A 16,876-nucleotide genomic window follows, 5' to 3' on the forward strand; every position below is an offset into this window, starting at 1 on the left:
CACCAAATGCACCCTTCGCGCGGAAAAAGAAGGCTTAACAAGGTGAGAAGAACAGCGAGGGGCTAACAGCTGTGCCGTGCGATTTAGATTTGCTAGAAAGCAGGATTTCCTGCTTTCTAGCAAATCTAAATCCCGCTGCACAGCTGATTGTTGGAAATACCAGTTCAAACGAACCGGTAGCTTTTTTTTTTTTTACTACCAGTTTGCCCAAACTGGTAGCTTTTATCACTACTGGTTCATCTGAACCGGTGCAAACTGGTAGCATTTCACCCCTGGTCTGACTCCACTGATTCTCCGAGCCCGTTTTAAATCAACTTGGCAAACAAAAACTAATTGCAAACTCCAGATTTTTTTTAAAGTCCCTGACCATTAGGGCTTGAAAATGTCAGGATCCATCTTAAAACAATTTATCCCTATCTGGGATATTGATTTTCCAAGTCAATTTAAGCCTGGTATCTGACTCTACAGTTAACGGAGTCTTCTCAAATGAGCGTGTGCCTTCATCTTATCTCTCTTCAATTCTAATTCTGAAATGGTTTTGACCTTTGACTGGATGTTCTACCTCTTGCAATTCTGTGGAAGAGGTTTTAAAACATTCCTTTTCAGCAGAGTTTCTGTGAAATCCCCAAGCCGTATGCCCCTTTGTTGTTGCCTCTATAAGGAATGAAGGAAGCTGTATATTTGTCCCATTTAAAAACACACGCACAAAACCTCCCTATCCTGTTTCCCCGAAAATAAGACAACCCCTGATAATAAGCCCGATTGGGTTTTTGAGCACATGCGCGAAAATAAGCCTCCCCCTGAAAATAAGCCCTCCCCAAAAATATTTAAACACAGAGCTGGAAATCAGGTAAGACGGCAAGAGGAGTTCCATCTTGCTCCACGCGCCCCAAAATAATAAGACCTCCCTGAAAATAAGGCCAAGCGCTTATTTCAGGATTCAAAAAAATATAAAACAGGGTCTTATTTTCAGGAAACACAGTAGTAGAGGGCACAATGTTTGCCTGTTGCTGCTTTTATCTGCCCAAGAACCTGAAATACCTTTTCGCGTTGCCTGATTTTGTGGTGCCATTTGTTTTATCTATCTTCCTTATGGTTTGCAATTGCCACTGCTGTTTGTGTTATAGTTACTACAATAATGTATTTTATTGCTAATTAATAGTTGTAATTAATTATTATTGTATTTTCTGCCCCATGGCCTATAATAAAGGTTTGGATTTGGATTGTAAAAGCTTTCGGCAATAATGTGAGCAACACCAGAGGGCAGTCTTACTGTAAGAATTGGCATTGTCTCTAAAGCTTGCATAAAGCTCAGCTGTGCAGATGGTACCAAATTGGCTGTCAAAAATGCATCATTGTGCAAAACCTCAGCTCACCAGAGAAGACTTTGATGCCGAGAAAGGTGGAAGGTAAAGGAAGAAGAGGATGACCAGCAGCAAAGTGGATGGACTCAATTACTGATAGCCTTTGACTTGCAACCATTCGTTTAGTGACATTTGAAGTTACAACGCGCTGAAAAAAGTGAGTTATGAGCCACGGTGGCACGGTGGTTAGAGTGCAGTACTGCAGACTACTGCTGGCTGCCTGCAATTTGGCAGTTCAAATCTCACCAGGCTGAAGGTTGACTCATCCTTCCATCCTTCCAAGGTCGGTAAAACGAGGACCCAAATTGTTGGGGGCCATAGGCACACTCTGTAAACCGCTTAGAGAGGGCTGTAAAGCACTGTATATAAGTTTATGTGCTATTGCTATTTTTCACAGTTATGACCATTGTAGCATCCCCATGGTCATGTGATCAAAATCCGGCTGCTTAGCAACTGGGTTATATCTATGACGGTTGCAACGTCCCAGGGTCACCTTTTGCGACCTGCTGACAAGCCCAAGTCCACGAGGAAGCCAGATCCGTTTAACGAAGCTGTGATTAAGAACTGCAGAGATTCACTTAGCAACTTTGGCAAGAAAGGTCATAAAGGGCAAGAAAGGGCCTCCAAGGGGGTGGGGAAGGCAATTTTCACCCTCCCCAGGCTCCTAGAAAGCCTCTGGAGCCTGGGGAGAGTGAAAAATGTTCCTTCTCCACCCGCCCCTGGAAGCTCTTTGGAGGCCGGAAACAGCCTGTTTCCTGACTTCCGGTGGGCCCGGAAGGCCCGAAAATCAGCTGGCTGGCACGTGCATGCGCGCTGCAGCTGAACTAGGGCAACGCTCACGTGTGGCACGCGTACCATATGTTCGCCATCACGGGTCTAGACAGTCACTTATCTGAAATAGTATAGGTTTTCCTGCTTGAGCAGGGGGCTAGACTAGAAGACCTCCAAGGTCCTTTCCAGCTCATTCATTCTATAATCTAAAAGTAAGTGGTGGGTTTTTATGGAGGTTCTTATTCATCCAGGTCATGGTTGTCCCAAACGTGCTTTTATTTTAAAGGCAACCGGACTTTCTGATTTTTCTTTTAAGATTTCTTTAAGAGGTTCTGAAGAAGCTTTCATGGATAATAAGTAAAACGTCTTGAAGAAAAATCAGAAAGTCCAGTTGCCTTTAAAATAAAAGCACCGTTGGGACAAAATGAGCATGGAGTTTGCTCCCTATGTTGTGTGCATGTGTGGGGGGTATTTTTGGTGGTACTTTTGGGAATTGTTTTCTTCTTGATTGTTGCCTGGTGTTAATCCCTGCTTATCTGAGTGATACCTGCCGGAGAGGATTTGTGATGGTTATTGAATAGACACTATAAATGTGGTTTATAGAAATAAACCACATTACACGCCATTCAAAAGAGTCAAAAAAGCTAAGAAGGAAGCAAACATGGTTTATTCCTGTATCCGTTCAATAGATTGCACCTCTCACCAGCAAGAATTGCTAAAATGTTTCCGGGTGCATCACAGTTATGTTGGAAATGCGGGAAAACCAGAGGTATGTATTTCCATCAATGGTGGACTTGTATAATGGCAAAAAAGTATTGGAGAAGGATTAAGAATTGGATTAAGGAAATTACTCATGTGGACCTCCAATGGAAACCTGAGATATATTTACTAGTTATTCGCCCAGAGGGGCTGAGTAAGAAAAAATGGTATCTCACTCTACATATTTTAGTCGCAGCTAGAATAGCGTTCGCCCAACAGTGGAAAGAAAAAGAGATACCGGCTAGTGCCCAAATTATAAATAAAGTATTAGAGTGCGCTGAAGCGGACAGAATGACGTATAGGTTGAAAGAAAAAGAGGATTCTGAATTTTTTCAAAGTTAGGACAATTGATATCGATGGTTGAATAAAAGGATTGAGATGAAGTGAGGGCCTAAATCAATATGAGGAGAGATATACTTATCTAGATTGAAAGGTAATTGTATGAAAACCATATTTGGGGATTATTTATTTTATTCTGTGTTGTGGGCATAATTATTTATTAATGAGGGCAGGAATATTATCTGCCGGGATAGACGTGTTTGTATGTTTAGTGTTATGAATGGGGGAGGGAGGGAGGGGAATGTATGGTTTTTGTTTCTATGTATAATCAATGTTTTTGTCTTATGTTGATTTTAGGAAAACTTAATAAAATTTATTTAAAAAAAATAGAAACAGAAATAAGCCATATTTACATACCATTACACAGGCTGGGGGGAAACTAAGAAGGAAACAAATATAACTTCTTTCTATATATCTCTTAAATAGGCACATAGACATAAACCCATATTTACACACCATTCAAATGAGAGGATGAAAAGGCTAAGAAGGAAACAAATATGGTTGGTTTCAATAGACACATGTAAATAAATCACATTTACATACCATTCAAAAGAGACAATAAACAAAGCTAAGAAGGAAACAAAAAAAGATCAGAACACATCCTCTCCAGCAATGAACATCCAGATAAGTAGGGATTAACACCAGGCAAACAATGAAGCAGAAAACAATACCTTAATCAAGGAACTACTGGGGGGGGGGACTACCATCACCATCAGCGATGGGTTTCATATTATGTTACTACCGGTTCACCGCACCTACGTGCGCTTGCTTCATGTACACGTGCCCAGTTCGCATGCACACATGTCTTCCGCGCATTCATCTGGCCTTCCATGCCTGTGCTTTCCTCACGTGCATGCGTGCCTTCTGCACATGCACTCAGCCTCAAAAACTTGCCTAAATAGGATGGCATAGAGCCACTACAGGTTCGGGTGAACCGGTCCGAACCGGCTGAATACCACCTCTGATTACCATCATTTCCAGAGTTAAGCTACTGTATATAAAGGGAGAGCAAACCCCACATTCATTCGCACTGATGATGTTACCTAATTGGGTAATCAAACATCTGCAAGCAAACATCCCAGCTCCGAGGATATCAAGGACTCTCTAGAGCCATGATGGTGAACCTATTGCACGCGTGCCACAGGTGGCATGCAGAGCCATATCTGTGGGCACGCGAGCATTGCCCTAGCTCAGCTCCAATGTTCATGCACGGGCCGGCCACCAGAAGTCAGGAAATGGGCCATTTCCGGCCTCCGGAGGGCCTCCGAGGGGGTGGTGGAGGAGGCCATTTTCGCCCTCCCCAGGCTCCAAGAAAGCCTCTGGAGCCTGGGGAGGGTGAAAAACAGGCCTACCTGGCCCTCCGGTAACCTTTTTGCCATTGCGTGCCAAAAGCGGGGGGAGCACAGGGGGTGCATGTGTATGTGCAGGGGGTGGGGTGCAGGGGGACATTGAATTATGGGTGTGGGCACATGCACGCACGACTTCCTCCTCCCCCCGCCTTTGGCTCGCGACGGCAAAAAGATTAGCCATCACTGCTCTAGACTCAAGTATGCTATACCACTTTTAAGGCGTGCGCAGCACGTTTTGAATACAAACCCTTTCAGCTTTTCAGCCCCCATTTGAGTCCAAATAGATTCGTCTCGATTATTTTGGAAGCCTGAAATCCTTCTAAACGGCTTCAGGCAGCTTTTTCTTCTACCGCAGTGTTTCCCAAACTTTTGACATATGTGTACCCCTTCTATAATTTTCGTAACGCTGAGCACCCCTCATAAAAAACATATGCTTATAAAAAACACAGCTAAGCACGGTGCAGTGGATATTCCCACGTGATCCCCACCCAACTCTGGTGCAACGCGTACCCCCACCAAACTCTTCCCGTACCCCTGGGGGTACACGTACCACACTTTGGGAAACACTGTTCTACCGCAAGGCGCTCCTTGTGGACAAATTGGGACATTTCAAATCAGAAATGTTTCGCACAGCTCTTGCCATTTTTTCACTGCAGGGGAGAAATTACAATCTGTCATTCACCGGTGGGTGACTTAACACGGAGGCGGGACTCAATTCGCCTTCCTATTTCTGCTTTCCGCGGTGGGATGTTCTCTACAAACCTGTGTGCATTAGGAAGGGCGGCGTATTAAAAAAACCGCCAAGTAGGGAAGACAGTTGGCAGAGCTGTTCTTGGGAAAGGGCATGTGAAAACGTGCGTCGAATTAATGGGTTCTTTGCTATTTTGAGAGCGTGTGGTCAGCATATTTGCAAAGTGTCTTGCAAAGTTGTGTTCAACCCTTTACCTGGACTGTCCCCTTTTCTCTTGCAGGTGGGCAAAGCTCTTACTATGAGCTCCTTCCTTTCTTCCTTCCTTCCTTCCTTCCTTCCTTCCTTCCTTTCTTTCTTTCTTCCTTCCTTCCTTCCCTTTCCCTTTCCCTTTTTTCCTTCCTTCCTACCTACCTTCCTTCCTTCCTTCTTTCTTTCCTTTCCCTTTTTCTTCCTTCCTTCCTTCCTTCCTTCTTTCTTTACTTTCCCTTTTTCTTCCTTCCTTCCTTCCTTCCTTCCTTCCTTCCTTTTTCTTCCTTCCTTCCCTTTCCTTTCCCTTTTTTCCTTCCTTCCTACCTTCCTTCCTTCCTACCTTCCTTCCTTCCTACCTACCTTCCTTCCTTCCTTCCTTCTTTCCTTTCCCTTTTCCTTTCTTCCTTCCTTCCTACCTTCCTTCTTTCCCTTTCCCTTTTTCTTTCTTCTTTCCTACCTTCCTTCCTTCCCTTCCCTTTTCTTTTTTCCTTCCTTCCTTCCTTCCTACCTACCTACCTACCTACCTTCCTTCCTTCTTTCTTTCCTTTCCTTTCCCTTTTTCTTCCTTCCTTCCTTCTTTCCTTTCCCTTTTTCTTCCTTCCTTCCTTCCCTTTCCTTCCTTCCTTCCTACCTTCCTTCCTTCCTTCTTTCTTTACTTTCCCTTTTTCTTCCTTCCTTCCTTCCTTCCTTTTTCTTCCTTCCTTCCCTTTCCTTTCCCTTTTTTTCCTTCCTTCCTACCTTCCTTCCTTCCTTCCTTCTTTCTTTCCTTTCCTTTCCCTTTTTCTTCCTTCCTTCCTTCCTTCCTTCCTTTCTTTCTTTCTTCCTTCCTTCCCTTTCCCTTTCCCTTTTTTCCTTCCTTCCTACCTACCTTCCTTCCTTCTTTCTTTCCTTTCCCTTTTTCTTCCTTCCTTCCTTCCTTCCTTCTTTCTTTACTTTCCCTTTTTCTTCCTTCCTTCCTTCCTTCCTTCCTTCCTTTTTCTTCCTTCCTTCCCTTTCCTTTCCCTTTTTTCCTTCCTTCCTACCTTCCTTCCTTCCTACCTACCTTCCTTCCTTCCTTCTTTCCTTTCCCTTTTCCTTTCTTCCTTCCTTCCTACCTTCCTTCTTTCCCTTTCCCTTTTTCTTTCTTCTTTCCTACCTTCCTTCCTTCCCTTCCCTTTTCTTTTTTCCTTCCTTCCTTCCTTCCTTCCTACCTACCTACCTACCTACCTTCCTTCCTTCTTTCTTTCCTTTCCTTTCCCTTTTTCTTCCTTCCTTCCTTCTTTCCTTTCCCTTTTTCTTCCTTCCTTCCTTCCCTTTCCTTCCTTCCTTCCTACCTTCCTTCCTTCGTTCTTTCTTTACTTTCCCTTTTTCTTCCTTCCTTCCTTCCTTCCTTTTTCTTCCTTCCTTCCCTTTCCTTTCCCTTTTTTTCCTTCCTTCCTACCTTCCTTCCTTCCTTCCTTCCTTCTTTCTTTCCTTTCCTTTCCCTTTTTCTTTCTTCCTTCCTTCCTATCTTCCTTCTTTCCTTTCCCTTTCCCTTTTTCTTTCTTCTTTCCTACCTTCCTTCCTTCCTTCCCTTCCCTTTTCTTTTTTCCTTCCTTCCTTCCTACCTACCTACCTACCTACCTTCCTTCCTTCTTTCTTTCCTTTCCTTTCCTTTCCCTTTTTCTTCCTTCCTTCCTTCTTTCCTTTCCCTTTTTCTTCCTTCCTTCCTTCCCTTTTCTTCCTTCCTTCCTTCCTTCCTACCTTCCTTCTTTCTTTCTTTCTTTCTTTCTTTCCTTTCTTTCCTTTCCTTTTCTTTCTTCCTACCTTCCTTCCTTTCCCTTTCCCTTTCCCTTTCCCTTTTTCTTTCTTCCTTCCTTCCTTCCTTCCTTCCTTCCTTCCTTCCTTCCTTCCTTCCTTCCTTTCTTTCTTTCTTTCTTTCTTTCTTTCTTTCTTTCTCTCTTTTCAGGTTAAGCTGAAGCAAGCATTGATCAGAAAACGTGTGAAGGGTGAAATACTTCCTTTAGAAAGTCCTTTGCACTCTGCCAAAGCCAGCTAGGTGACAGCAGCTATTCCCCTTTAGCTGATTACAGAAGGTGAAAGTCAGAAGTTGTTTATTTTGAGGACCATCAGGATATAGCAATAGCACTTAGACTTATATTCCGCTTCATAGTGCTTTACAGCCCTCTCTGAGTGGCATATTGCTCCCAACAATCTGGGTCCTCATTTTACCAACCTCGGAAGGATGGAAGGCTGAGTCAACCTTGAGCTGATCAGGATCGAACTCCTGGCAGTGAGCAGAGTCAGCCTGCAATACTGCATTCTAACCCCTGCGCCATCATGGCTTTTATGCAAATTTCCTTCTCATATCCAAATGCACATTAGGAGAGAGGGGTTCTCCATATTCTGACCCAGCCTTCACAAGTCATTTACTTGTGAATAAAACAACCCCCTCTTTTTATAACAGGGAAGTAACAGTCTTTTATTCACATGGATAAACAAAAAAAATTCCCATAATTAGTCCCGAGAAACCTGGGTTTAGCCAAGAAATCTGAATTGCTTGCTGTATACTAGAAACAAATGGTTGTTTGCGACAACCTGCCACTCCCAAACCCCTTCTATTTATTTCCCAGTCAGGGAGGGGCTGGCTATCATTTGCATCTGCTTCTCCCCGAGAGCCGGTTTGTTGCTTTCCTTTGCTCTCCTCTCTTTTCCACTCTGCGCATATGTGCATCTAGAATGGGTCCCATGTGTTCCTCCCCCTCACTCAGCTCAGGCCCCGAAGACAGCTGCCTCTCCACCTGTGGGAGGACTGAAGGCCCCGGATCTGCCTCTGTCTCTGATGCTGTTTCCTTATCAGAGCCTTCCAAAGGCTCCGAAGCTGGCCCAGGCTCTCCCTCAACCCAGGCCACAACACTCCATAGATATTTTTTTTTATGGTCCCCTTTGCACTTTCCTTGTATGTTCAATTTGCAGAGTGATGGTCTTATCAGTGTATAAGAATTCATGAATTGGACTAGACATGGTAACAGATCAGCCAATGGGGACTGTTTGGTGTCTCAGACTGCTCGGAGCCTGGGCGTGGCTTAGCTTGACTGATTTGTATATAAGAGTTGCTTTGTCCTTGCAATATAGCCTCTGTATTATATAGCTTCTGTGATTATATTGATTCTGTACTTCTGGAGTCTGAGTTCTGGTTCTGGCTTCTGCTGCATGGGTATTGTATACATGCATCATGCTTTTATATTACTGTATATAAAGAAGTTTCTTTTATAAATGAATCCTGCTGAATTCTTTACTTGTGTGCTGGTTGGATTGCTGCAAACTCTAACAGGTCTGTGGTTTGAACTGTTGCTTTTCACAATGCCTTTTTTGGGAGGGAAAAGTTACTGTGTGGCCTCTTTATATATTTATTTATATATTTATTTCTCAAATGCTGGCACTAGCATCACTTTTACTTGGCAAGTCTTTGAAAAGTCTCTGATGATCCCAGCTGAGCCGTGCGATCATCAGAGGCTTTTTTTTTTTTACTTTTAAAAGCATTTTTTCGTCGGAAGAGGTTGTAGAAAAAATGTTTTTAAAAGTTTAAAAAAAAAAAACCTCTGATGATCCTGCGGCTCAGCTGGGCATGGTGGGGGCGGGGGCGCAGGGATTTTTGCTACCGGTTCTCCGAACCACCCACCACCATCGCTACCGGATCAGGCGATCCAGTCCGAACCGGGACCATTTCACCCGATACAAAGGTCTTCCTTTTGTCATGTCCAGAAGATAAGGCAGGAATATTATCTTTTTGAGGATTATGTTGGAACCTTGAAGCTAATGAAGCCTGGCTCAGTGGCCTTTGGAACTTCATGCCACAGTAAAGAAAGGAATTGGGTGGGGTGGGATGAGGGCAAACAAGCCAAGAGACAGCTTTGACACAAAATATTTTTTTTAATTATGAATTTTGCAAAGACACGTTTAAGCAACAAAATATACATTTTTACCCTTCTGTAGAATTTTTTTTTATACAGTGACAAATACAAGAGGCTACCATAGCAATAAATTAAATATACATTATGTACAACATACATCATCAGCAACCTGCTATGAAGCATTGCTTCTTAACACAAAGAAAAATACTTCATTTCATCGGAGTCCTAAGTTTTTTTTTTACAAAATCCTAGTTTCACAATTTCATTGAACTCTAGCAACACCAATAATGGGAATATTTTCTCCTCCTGCTCTGTCAAAATGGAGGAGTAAGATATATTCTGGTACTCTCCCCAAAAATTAGCATTTTTCTTAAATTTGTTGCAGTACCATGCTACATTTCTGAAAGCCAAAGAAAACTTTTAATAAAAGGTATCGATGCATGCTTTATGTTTTTCTTTTGGTTCAACAAAAATAAACTTTCTGTTACGGTCTGAGAATTGTTAAGGAGCCTGTTATGAAGAGTGCGATGGCTGAGGTCCTTGCCTTTTTGTAAAATAGTTTGCCCCTCGGACGCTTAAACAAGTCAATGCAGAATCGTCCCTTAAAATCAATCAGTGCAAAATTCTCTGTATGTCTCTAAAGTGGGGGATTTTTTTTTCTTCTTCATAAATTACATCACATATCCAAGCATTTCAGCCTTGGCAGTTTAAGATGCATGGATTTCAACTCCCAGAATTCCACAGCCAGGGAATTCTAGGAGTTGGAAGTCCACCCATTTTAAAAGTTGCCAATGTTAAAATGCACTGTCTGTAGAATTAATTGTGTAGGATGTGTGTCTCTGTGTGTGATCTTCTACCATCCCATCACACTGAACATTTCTTTACGAGTTTCTGGTGTTTGATTAGGAGCAAAGCCGTATTCAGGGAAAACCTTCCCTTAAAAATTAGGATGGAGTTGATGCTGCAAATGGCAGGAATCATTATCATTTGTGAGGAAAGCTAGCGAAAACTCAAATTCGACCCACTCAGAATGTTTTTATTTTATTTTAAAAATACAGAAGGACGCACAATTCTACAACACAATGTTATAATTTTTATTCATTCATTCACTCATTCAATCAATCAATCATTTATACCCTGTCTTTATTATTATTATTATTACTTCCTCCTATTTTCTTCACAACAATCTTGTGTGGTGAGTTGGGCTAAGAGAAAATGACTGGCCCAAGTCGCCCACCAAGTTTTCATGGGTAAAGCAGGATTTAAATTTGGAGTTTCTAATCTGGTGCCTTAATTTTATCAACGGTCATAAATGCGAGACTTTTTTTTTTAATTTGCATTTTTTAAAAAATTAACTAAGTAAAAATAGATAACTCCATTTCCAGGGGGTTTAGAACCCAATGTCAACTCGCAAATAAACCCTGGCCTGCTCTCGAGTTGCAACAGGCAAGGGGGATGGGAAACCGAGGAAGCAGCACGGCTGCCAAAAACAGAAGCACATTCCAGACATATCTCTCTCAAGGCTGTCTCCCAGGGTTACAACAGTGGCCGGAGGGGAGTGATCTCTACAACCCTCAAAATTGCTCTATTGGCAAATGTGATTGATGACATGCCTGGAGCGGGGGGGGGAACAGAGTCGTGATTGGGCCGTAAATTACATGGGGTCAGAGTTGGCTTCATTTGAAACGTGCCAACATGGATTTCTTTTGAAGCTTGGCATGAGGCTCAAGATTTAATTGGGGCATCCTTCGGAACCCTGACAGCAAGCCAACCCTGATACCCTTTTTATTTCATGCCCCTCTTTCATAAAAAATCCACCCCCAAATTTCACCAAAATGGAGATGAAAATTTCAGACCCATTCCCTTCTTTTTTGGTGGCAAAAAAAGCATGTTTTTTTTTAAAAAAGGTGGGGAAGCTGCAAAAAGTTTGCTTGACTCACTTTCTCTGATAAACCTGAAGCTGAGCTGCATTTTCTATTGACTAAAGATCTTGCTTTGTACTTTATAGTTGCCAGACTTTCAATAAATAAACATTATTTATTATGGTTGGTCACACAAGTTAGCCAGATGTTGAGAGGGGATTTGGCATTTTTGTTCATCTATCTATCCGGTCTTTCCCAAGGACTCTGGGATAAGCAGATGTTAATAATATGAAAGCTATTCCAGCAAGTGGCATTTCCCTCTTCTTGAATGAAAAACAGGGCCATCTGTTTGATAGATTGAAAGTCTGCTTGTCCTGATTGTTTTTATTAGCTGTGTTCTCTTGAAAAAGAGCAAACTCTTCATTCCCCTCCCTTTTTTAAAAAAGACGATTCTGTTGATGAAATCCAACTGAGAAAATGCAGTTTTGAAATAAAGGATGAGGAAGGAATTAAAAGATAAATTAAAAAAATAAAGGCATGGACTCAGAAGATAAGCTATTTTAAATAAAGCTGCTTTTTTGCAGCTTATTAATATGGTTGATTACACCATCAGCCAGACTGGCGTTCTTGTCAAATTATCAAACCTTTCCAAAAAGACCTGGGATAGGCAGTCACTGTTGTTTGATGATATTAAAGATATGGCTGCAGGATGTAAGCTGTTCCAAGTAAAGCTGCCTTTTGCAATTGACTGATGGTGATTTGTGTCATTTATTATTATACACACAGCCGTTCTTTAGTTGCTGTTGCTCTTTACAGGCACCAAGGTCTTCCGAAGAATCTAGAATGTCATAATATTTTGGTGTACGATAAGTGTGGATCAAAACAGTGTGGCCTTTTGTCAATTGACAGATGGAAATTTGGCGATGCACAGATTTTCTAAGTGCTGTCCAAGATTTGTTGGTATGGCACCCAGTGTGCCAATAATCACTGGGACTACCGCGACCGGTTTATGTCATAATCTTTCAACTTGGATATTTTAGATCTTGCTCACTGCGATCTTCTCCAATTGTTTTTGTCTTCTACTCATCCCATTATTGCCACATCAATCAGCCAGATGTTCAGACTGGGTTTGGCATTTTTATCCGCTTATTGAAGTCCTTCCCAAGGACCTGGGATAGGTAGATGTGGAAGTTTGATTGTATTAAAGGTATTGTCGTAGGGTGTAAGCTGCTTGAAATGTGTCTGAATATTAGTAGCTCGGGTTGGTAGTTAGGCTGTTGGTTTGAGCTCTGAGCTTGACAATTTGGTTGCAAATGCTTCATCACCATTCGAGGCGATATCGTCGGTGCGTTTTGAATTGTGCTTGTCTGTCAGAACACAGGTCTTCAAATACCTTTTTATGAGATGCGAATTAGTCTGAATGTTGTTTTTTCCGATATTTCTGAGTCATGGTGTGATTTTGGCTGGCTGTTGTTACTGGGCTGTAATCAAGTGCCATCTTTGTGATGCAGATTAGCATTGGATGTAAGCTGTTTAGGTTACATTAGAATAGAATAGAATAGAATAGAATAGAATAGAATAGAATAGAATAGAATAGAATAGAATAGAATAGAATAGAATAGAATAGAATAGAATAGAAATATAGAACAGAACAGAACAGAATAGAATAGAATTTTTATTGGCCAAGCGTGGTTGGACACACAAGGAATTTGTCTTGGTGCAAATGCTCTCAGTGTGCATAAAAAGAAAAGATTAGGATGTAAACTGTTCCCAGTAAAGCTGCCTTTTGCAATTGACCGATGGTGATTTTGTCAGGGCCGAAGGTTTTCAAGTGGTGCTCCAGTTGCTGTATTTATTGGTTTGGCTTTCAGATTTGGAGACATTGCTGAGACACAAGACCTCTGAATGGATGCCAAGCCAAATCAAGCTATTTTTTCCAAACTGTCCAAGCGGGGCCTGACCTGAATCTAATGGACAATGTGCAACATAAAATGACCAAAAAACAACATCAAAAACCCTCTTAAGAACAACTGCGCCAGCAAGCTTCCAGCGGTGAAGGCACATTTTGATTCACGACTGCAGGGAGACAAATTTTTGCAGGTTCAGCTTATAAAGCTGTAAGGATGGCCTCCAATGTAAGAAGCCAACAGGAAAAAATTTTAGCAGTGGGACCATCAGAAAAGAAGGAGAAGCAAGCGGAGTTTTGCTGGCAGCATGAAAACCCTATTATAGGTGTGTCGTGACGTTGCACAGATGCACAAAAGGGCCTCGGAGTATTTCTCGATCTGCAAGGATAGCATCAGAGGTTTTTGCAGTCCAAATCACAGCAGCAGAATTCCTGTTCCTCTTCCATATCCAAAACTAATTGGCCTTTGGGCAAAAGAAGTTATCAATCCCAGGGATGCCGAACTTCATTCCTTCTTTGTGTCTGATTTTTTCCCCCAACTCTTTCCTCTAACACGGTGCTTCCCAAACTTTTTATTTCATTATCCCAAAACACTTAGCAGAAACTAGGAAGGAGTGGGGTTTGCTCTTATTTTAATATAGTAACCGCTTGCCCCAGAGGTGGGTTTCAAAATTTTTTACTACCGGTTCTGTGGGCGTGGCTTGGTGTGCGTGGCTTGGCGGGCTTGGCAGGGGAAGGATACTGTAAAATCTCCATTCCCACCCCACTCCAGGGGAAGGATACTGCAGAATCCCCATTTCCTCCTGATCAGCTGGGACTCAGGAGGCTGAGAATAGATGGGGGCAGGGCCAGTCAGAATTTTTACTATAGGTTCTCCAAACTACTCAAAATTTCACTACCGGTTCTCCAGAACTGGTCAGAACCTGCTGAAACCCACCTCTGGCTTGCCCTGGCCCTACACTGACAGGGCAGGACACAGCTATAGAAAAATAAGAGCAAATCCCACTCTCTCCTAGCCCTGATGATGTTACCAAGTTGGGTAATGAAATGTCTGCAAGAAAACCACCAAGCTCAAAAATCTCTTCCTTTCTCTGTCTCTGGATTAACTAGCTTTCAGGGAGACTGCAAACCAGTGAGAACTATATAGACAAAGACCAAATCTTCACAGCAGTGGTGGGATTCAACCGGTTTAACAACTGGTTGGCTGGGTGCATGCAGTGCATTTGAAAAATGCTCTAAAACATGCCTTCTATTTCAACTGTAAAACAGCTGAAGAGCGGCAATCTGCTCTACCACGCCGATCAGCTGGGCTTCAAACACAGGAAATATAGGTCAGTATAGCGCAGGGGCGGGCCCACCTGATTGTTGGAGCGAACCGGTTCGCTCGCAGTTCTTTGTTGGAGCTACCGGTACATCCGAACCGATACGAACTGGCAGAATCCCACCCCTGGTTCACAGGCACTATTGTGGCTACCTATATGTAAGATATGGACATGTCCGTTCCACTCCACCCTTCTGATATCCATCAACACTTTCCTGAATAAGCAAAAAAAATCAAATGTCATTTCTTTTCCATCACATGGAAGCAGAAATGCTCAAAAGGCAGAAGAGCATTCTTGGCTCAGCACCAACTTCGTGTGGAAAATCTTACATCAATAACAGCATAAGAAAAAAGAAAAGGTCACTTAAATCCAGGGGACTGGGGCCTTAATTAAGTAAGAAATTAGTCACAAAACAGCAAAGTATTGTGATGATCAGGGGTGTCAAACTCAAGGCCGACAGGCTACATCCGGCCCGTGATCTGGTCGGATCTGGTCTATCCAATGTGAAGAAGAAAGATAGGGCCAGAGTGGTTTCGGCCCGGTCTACCCAATGCAAAGAGGAAACATGCCAGCAGTTTGGGGAGTGGTGTCAAACTAGCCACACCCAACCAGTTGGCCACACCCACCGTCGGCCACACACCCTCGGCCTCCCTGGGTTCAATCACAGCCCTGATGCGGCCCTCAATAAAATTGAGTTTGACACCCCTGGTGATGATGATTATGACGACAAAGGGGTATGCATGGTGGGGTTTGTTGCACATTAGCAAGATGTTTAGGCTGGATTTGGCATTTGTATCCACCTATCAAGCCCTTCCCAGGGATCTGAAATAGGTGTTGATATTATTATTATTATTATTATTATTATTATTATTATTATTATTATTATTATTATTTCTGACATCTAAAGATTTACACCAAAAGCAGCACTCAGGATCTCAAGCTCAACAGCACAATGTTACCAATCCGTTGATCGACCAAGGGGAAAAAAGACAGAAGCCCATTCAGTTCTACAGTATGTGGTACGCAATTTGGGTCCTCCTTGGGACATCCTTCCACTCCAGAGGGATAAAGCATGGATGATTGCCATGGAAGAGATCTCTTCTTTCCTGGTTTTATGGAATGATCTGCTCGGATGAAGGGCGATCCATAGGTGGCTACGGAGCTTGGTGTGGTGGAGGGGTGCTCTCATTTGAAACAAACGGTCCTCCCTCCCACCCTGTTTAAAATGAGACAAACACAACAAAAAAAGTCCTGCAAAAAGATGGGAGAAGAAAAAAAAAAAAGAAATAAAGCCTGGAGGTCATCCATACCTACATCAAGAATAGCCTTCTTTAATTCTTAACAACACATTTAGAGAGAGGCTTTGAGAGTCATTAGCTAACATGGCTTTTCAAATAGTAGTAGTAGTTGTAGTACTTTATTGTCATTGCACCTCGTACAACGAAATTAAATGCCATCTTCAGTGTACATTATATATAAAAAAAACTATAAAAAATAAAACAGAAACACACATTTTTCACATTCTATACAATTGAATTGAAAACCCCTGATATTGCATTAATATTGCACTATACAGTAGAATTAAATTATTGCTTGGGGATAGCTGTTTTTCAGCCTATTTGTCCTTGTTTTTATTATCCTGTACTGCTTGCCAGATTATAATAGTTCAAAAAAAAAGGGGTGCCCAGGATGAGCTGGATCTTTAAGAATGTTTTGAACTTTATTATGGCAGCGGGAGCTAGAAAGCTCTTCCAAAAAGGGGAGAGGGCAATCAATGATCCTCTGAGCAATGACGTTGACCCTCTGGAGTGCTGTCTTATCTGCCACTGTGCAATTGGCAAACCAGACACAGGTGCAGTAAATTAAAATACTCTCTATGATGCAGCGGTAGAAGGTCACCAGCAGTTTTTTATTCAGTTGTTGTTTCCTGAGAAGCCTCAGGTAGTATAATCTCTGCTGGGCCCTTTTGACCAATGCTGCAATGTGAGCGCCCCAGGTCAGGTCCTCTTTTATGATAACGCCCAGAAACTTAAAACTGGCCACTTGCTCCACTTGGTCTCCATTGATAGCCAAGGGCTGGATATCTGATCTGTTCCTTCTGTGGTCCACTATAAGCTCCTTGGTCTTATTGGTGTTAAGGACCAAGTTATTGTCTCCAAACCATGAAAGCAACCAGTCCACCTCATCTTGATAGGTAGACTCATTCTCCTCCCCCCGGAGATGAGTCCCACCACTGTTGTATCATCTGCAAATAGGCTCTGTTAATGGAACTCACTGCCACAACAAATTTGGAGAACTTTTATTTTGAAGGGCTTTGAAACCCTGGTTAGTTAAATACAGATATCCCAAAGGTGCTTTTTTCAGGAGGCAACTATATATATATATATGGTGT

At 42.4% G+C, this 16,876-nt stretch overlaps 1 protein-coding gene across 7 annotated transcripts in view; it reads right to left on the reverse strand.

Moving 5' to 3' along the window:
- Nucleotides 1–9,393: 9,393 nt before the first annotated feature.
- Nucleotides 9,394–16,876, reverse strand: part of RAP1GAP2 (RAP1 GTPase activating protein 2) — a 337,137-nt gene continuing 329,654 nt past the window's right edge. For all 7 annotated transcript variants that reach the window (XM_087883431.1, XM_034420788.3, XM_034420789.3 and 4 more), the window contains one exon: nucleotides 9,394–15,735. The gene's annotated coding sequence lies outside the window, so the exon portion shown is untranslated. The remainder of the gene's footprint in view (nucleotides 15,736–16,876) is intronic.

Source organism: Pantherophis guttatus, chromosome 1 (assembly GCF_059756535.1).
Source record: "Pantherophis guttatus breed Tessera chromosome 1, ASM5975653v1, whole genome shotgun sequence".
In the NCBI taxonomy this organism is placed as follows: domain Eukaryota; kingdom Metazoa; phylum Chordata; class Lepidosauria; order Squamata; family Colubridae; genus Pantherophis; species Pantherophis guttatus.